Below are 5,926 nucleotides of genomic sequence, written 5' to 3' on the forward strand. Positions count from 1 at the left end.
TTATTTAAAAATTAAAAACGAATTTTAAATTTTTGTTCCTTGTTGTTCCACTACAATATTTGGGGAGGAACAATTTTGTTCTATCATTCTTTTTTTTTGAGGAATGAAGAGAAAAAATGTAGGATCCACATGTCTGAAAATGGAACAAAATTTTTTTATAAATGGTAAAAAAAATGAAAAAAAAAAAATATGACATTCCTACTCATTCTTTTCCTCAAAATTGGTTACCAATTATGTTTACTAATCCACGTTTTATATGATTCTATTAATTTAAGAATCAACCGAAATTACTTTTCTTTTTTTTTGCAAAACACATATATATATATTTTTTTTGTTGGACTTCCAAGTTCCAACGGTCAAATATCTGAGATATGTTTAAACTCGAGCTTGCTCTGTTCTCTTTCATAGCAGCTGATTCGGAATCTTTTATCGCCGTCAAGATTTTCGCCGTCCCAAGTTGATTGGGCTTGAGAACTTCTCCCTTAAGAAGTGTTCTAGCTAATTAAGCGGAGCTTGTAATCGAAGATTTCTTCTTTTTCTGTCGATTGTGTGTTGTCTTCTTCAGAGTGTCTTGTATTTGCCGATTGTTTCGGGATCTTGTTGGGTTTCTAGTTTGCTGTGGTTGGGTTGTTCCAAGTTGTTATATCATAAAGTGTGCATCAGTTCGACATCTGCTCCTGGGATGGATCTGGATAAGGCTATCCAAGAGATGTCAATTAACGAAGACCGTCCGCTTATTCTCTCTACTCAAGCAAAGTTTTGTTCTATTGAGAGAAATAGCTGCAGTATTATGGGAAGGTTTCTGAATCCTCCAATCAAAGAATGTCTAATTGGATCTTAGATATGCCCCGGATTTGGCATTTTTACTCTCGGGTTCGTGGTGTGGCGTTATCACAAGAGAGATTTCAGTTTATTTTCAAATCAGAAGATGATTTAAATGAAATCTTAAAAACTGGGGTTTGGACGCAAGATGACTGGTGTGTGGTGATGGAACGATGGGTAGAGAAACCACCGCCGGATTATTTGATGTTTCTTCCGGTTTGGATTAGGCTGAGGCAAATTCCGGTGAATTATTACACAAAAGAAACAATTCAGGAGATTGCGGAATGTGTTGGAGAGGTTTTGAAAGTTGAATTTGATTTGGAAAAGTCTCAGGCTCAAGATTATGTGAGAGTCAGAGTTCTTTTTGATGTTAGGACTCCTCTGAGAAATTTGAAAGAAGTTCAACTTCCTACGGGTGAATTGGTTTCAATTACCTTTGATTATGAGAGAATGAGGAAAAGATGTTTCTTTTGTCAAAGACTTACTCATAAGAAATTTGACTGTCCCTTCAATCAACAAAGAAAGAGACAACCTCTCATAATAAATCCAGCACTTGCTGTTACGGAGAAAGGTTTGTCTTTACAACTTGATCATCCTAATGATTCTCCTTCAAAACCTGTTGCACTTTTAACTGCTGTGAGTTCAGTTCTACCAAGTTCTTTGGACAAACAAAAAGGGTTGGTAGGACAAGATGGTACTGGTTCTGGTTTACCTTCAGATTCACCTAAATTATTATCAGATGCTTTGAAAGGTTATTCCAAGGATTTATATCAACAATCAATGGGTGTAGAACCTGGTTCATTCCCTTTAGATTCTCTGGATTTGGATATTTCAGGAAGCTTTAATAATTCGGTGTCTGTTGCTGGCTCTTCGGGTTTGAGTATTAAGCAGAAAAATCCTAACAAGAGAAAACCTTGTTTGATGCAAAAGAAAGCTGCTTCTCCTACGGTGGAAAAAGGTGAAGAGGATAGTTTCATCATTAGATTTGATAAGGTCTTCAAAAGGAAAAATCAAATGCCAGAGTAATCTTCAAAGAGTCTTAAGAGGGATGAGGATACGGTAGTTCCTAGTGAACTGTCGCAGTATCAATAAGGCATCTTAAGTTGGAATTGCCAAGGCTTGAGGAATCCTTGGACAATTCGGAATCTGAAGGAAATGAAAAAGAAACATTTCCCGGATGTTTTATTCCTCATGGAGACCATGAATTCTGATGTGTTTATTATGAAAGTTTTTTCTTGGCTTGGTTATGATTATTTTCATACTATAGAACCATATGAAAAGAGTGGAGGATTGGCAATTTTTTGGAAGCAACATCTGGATATTGATTTGCTTTTTTAAGACAAGAATCTTTTGGACTTAAAGATTTCTCATAGTAAGAAGAGCTGGTTTGTTTCTTGTGTTTATGGTCAACCTGTGGCTCATCTAAGACCTCTGCTTTGGGAAACACTTGACTAAAATTGGGATAGAAAGAAAGGAATCTTGGTGTATGATAGGAGATTTTAATGAGATCCTTTCTAACAAGAAGAAATTAGGTGGTCCATCTAGACAGGTTTCTTCCTTTCAATCCTTTAAGAACATGTTAATGAACTGTGACATGCATGCTGTACAGGAAATGGATTCACTTGGGCAGGTAACAGAAATGATCAATGGATTCAATGAAAGCTGGATAGATGCTTTGGGAATACAGAATGGTTCTTGATGCTTCCTAACTCTCATCAATGGTTTTTGGAAAAGTTAGGATCGAATCATAGACCTGTTTTAGTGAAATTTGTGAATGATCAGGAAATTTTCAGAGGACAATTCAGATTTACAATGCTGTTTTCTCGATAGATGCTGAGAGTGCACCGGGTCCTGACGGCTTCACTGCCTTATTTTTTCAAAAGCATTGGTCTTTAGTCAAACATAAGGCCATCTAAAATGGAGCAACTGATCTTAAAGTTATTATAATAATATTATATATATATATATATAATGATATTATATGAGGAGGTAAGAGAGAGACAGAGAGAAATGCTCAAGATCAGCTCAAGATCAGATCCAGCTCAAGATGAGATCTTGCTCAAATGCTCTACTGTTGGAGTTTTTTCTATTTTTTTATTACTCAAGATCACCCCAGCAGTTGTGCCACTGCAGATGGCCTAAGGTGATTGCAGATATCTAAGGGTTCTTCCAAACATGGGTTCTTCCGGAAGATTGGAACCACACGCATGTATGTTTAATTCCTAAGATTTCAACTCCTTAGAGAATGTCAGATCTTAGACCCATCAGCTTATGCTCGGTGTTGTATAAGATAATTTCTAAAATCTTATCGTCAAGATTGAAACAACATTTGCCTGCGATAATTTCTCCAACTCAAACTGCATTTGTGGCTACAAGGTTAATTTCTGATAATATTCTCATTGCTCATGAAATTGTTCATAATTTGAGAACAAATGAGAAGATCTCCAAAGAATTTATGGCCTTTAAAGCTGACATGTCCAAGGCTTATGATAGGGTAGAGTGGCCCTTCTTAAAAGGAATTTTGTTGGCCATGGGTTTTAGTATGCAGTGGTTAACTTGGATTATGGGTTGTGTGACCTCTGTTTCTTATTTTGTCTTGATAAATGGTCAGCCCTATGGTTATATCAAACCTGAGAGGGGAATCAGACAAGGAGATCCGCTCTCTCCATTTTTATTTGTATTGTGCACGGATGCTTTGATACATATATTAACTTAGGCTGAGACAGAAGGTAAACTGACTAGTATGCAGTTTAATGGGTCTGGTCCTACGATCAATCATTTACTTTTTGCTGATGATACCTTGTTAGTGTGTAAAGCAAAAAAAGAAGAATGTGAAGAGCTTATGCACTGTTTATCAAGTTATGGGAATATCTCAGGCCAAATGATTAATTTAGATAAGTCTTCGATAACTTTTGGGGCCAAAGTCACAGAGGACACTAAACAGTGGATCAAGAATAGGTCAGAAATTCAGTTAGAAGGAGGTTCTGGGAAATATCTGGGTCTACTTGAATGCTTGAGTGGTTCTAAACAAGCCTTATTTAGGTTCATCAAAGAGAAGTTACAATCAAGACTGACGGGATGGTATGCCAAGACTTTGTCTCAAGGTGGCAAAGAGGTATTGCTAAAATCAATTGCTATGGCATTCCCTGTTTATACTATGTCATGCTTTAAATTGCCTAAAAGTTTATGCACAAAGCTGACTAGTGTGATGATGGACATTTGGTGGAATACAATGCAAAACAATAGGAAAATTCATTGGATTGGAGCCCAAAGATTAACTTTGCCTAAGTCTTTAGGAGGATTTGGTTTTAAAGATTTTCAATGCTTTAATCAAGCTCTTTTGGCCAAACAAGCTTGGCGTTTGCTTAATGATCAGGAGAGTCTTTTTTTATAAGATCTTTAAAAGTAGGTACTGCTTGAATACAGATTTTCTCAATGCAACCAATGGAACTCGACCCTCTTATGCCTGGAAGAGTATTTTATTTGGTCGGGAATTATTAAATGAAGGACTGAGAAGAGTGATTGGAAATGGTGAGAATACATATGTATGGATCGACAAATGGTTGTTTGATGGGCAAAATAGAAGACCTATGAATCTTCAGAGACAGATGGATATTACATTGAAAGTGAGTCAGATTATTGATCCTCTTTCTAGGAACTGGAACTTGAATATGCTTAGAGACTTGTTTCCTTGGAAAGATGTTCAGTTAATCTTACAACATAGACCAGTGGTGAGTTTAGCTGATTTTTATTGTTGGTCTGGAACAAACAATGGAATGTACACAGCAAAATCTGGTTATGAGGCCATCAGCAGTCAGACTCATTCTCAGCTTTTCAGATAAGCTAATGCACAACCATCTCTGAATACTCTTTTTCAAAGTATTTGGAGTATTTCGACAGCTCCAAAGATTAAGGTATTCTTTTGGAAAGTTTTAAAAGGTGCAGTTGCAGTAGAAGACAGATTAAGGACTAGAGGAATTCATATTGCAGATGGATGCTTAATGTGTAGAGAAGAAAATGAAACACTTAATCATATTCTGTTTCAGTGTCCCTTGGCTAGACAAGTTTGGGCTTTGCCTCCCTTGCAGTCTCCTTGGAATGGGTTTGGGGATTCAATTTTTGCTAATATGGATCATGTGTTACATTCTTCTCAGAACCAAGACAGTTCTATGCGGTTGAGAACAGTAAGTCCCTGGATCATGTGGGTTTTATGGAAAACAAGAAATACATATCTTTTTGAAGGCACAAGATCCATGTCTCAGGACATTGTCACCAAAGCTTATGAGGATTGTAATCAATGGAGTTTAGCGCAGAGAAATGGGCTCTCTTCTGTTTCTACACAGGTTAAACAATGGATTCCTCCAAAATCTGAAGAACTTATATGTAATATTGGAGTTGCATGGTCAAGACCTTATCAATTGGCTGGTGCATCATGGGTGGTTCGTAATGCAATGGGAGAAGTTTTAATGTATTGTCGACGATCATACTCTCAGGTACATTCTCTGTTTGATGCAAAAATTAAGAGTTGGGAATGGGCTCCAGATAGCATGCGGCATCATCATTTTGATAGAGTTACATTTGGAGCTTCCTCTCATGATATTATTCAAGCCCTCAATAAACCAAGAGATTGGGCGATCATGATTGGTCATATATATAGCAGAGCTTTTAAGTTTTACTAAGGAAAAATTAAACTGGTTTATGATTAGGGAATCTAAACAGGGGAATAGAGGTGCTTTTGAGATAGCTAAGAGTGTGATTACTGGAAGAAGACTGCAATCCTATGTTTCCAGAGGTTATCCGCAGTGGTTAAGGACTCTTTTTGATGAAGAAAAAGTGATGTAGGGGAGAGTTGAATGTCGTTTTGAGTCAGTCCAAATTTTAGGATTTTCTTTTGACTTTAGTCAAAGTGCAGTTTTTTATAAACCTTATCTTCTATATAATTACTCTTGGGTTGCTATTTATTTTGTTTCTTTCTGATTTTATGAATATATTTACTTAATCATCTTAATTTACGTGTTTCACTCTTTTCAACTTTCTTTGACTTATTTTTTCCGATTTTACTAGGGTTTAGTCTTTTGTTTTTTCTCTCGTGTCTATATATATC

At 36.5% G+C, this 5,926-nt stretch overlaps 1 pseudogene; it reads left to right on the forward strand.

Moving 5' to 3' along the window:
* Positions 1–415: 415 nt before the first annotated feature.
* Positions 416–2,709, forward strand: LOC110226145 (annotated as a pseudogene).
* The last annotated feature ends 3,217 nt before the right edge of the window (positions 2,710–5,926 follow it).

Source organism: Arabidopsis lyrata (genome assembly GCF_000004255.2).
Source record: "Arabidopsis lyrata subsp. lyrata unplaced genomic scaffold ARALYscaffold_7, whole genome shotgun sequence".
Taxonomy (NCBI): Eukaryota; Viridiplantae; Streptophyta; class Magnoliopsida; order Brassicales; family Brassicaceae; genus Arabidopsis; species Arabidopsis lyrata.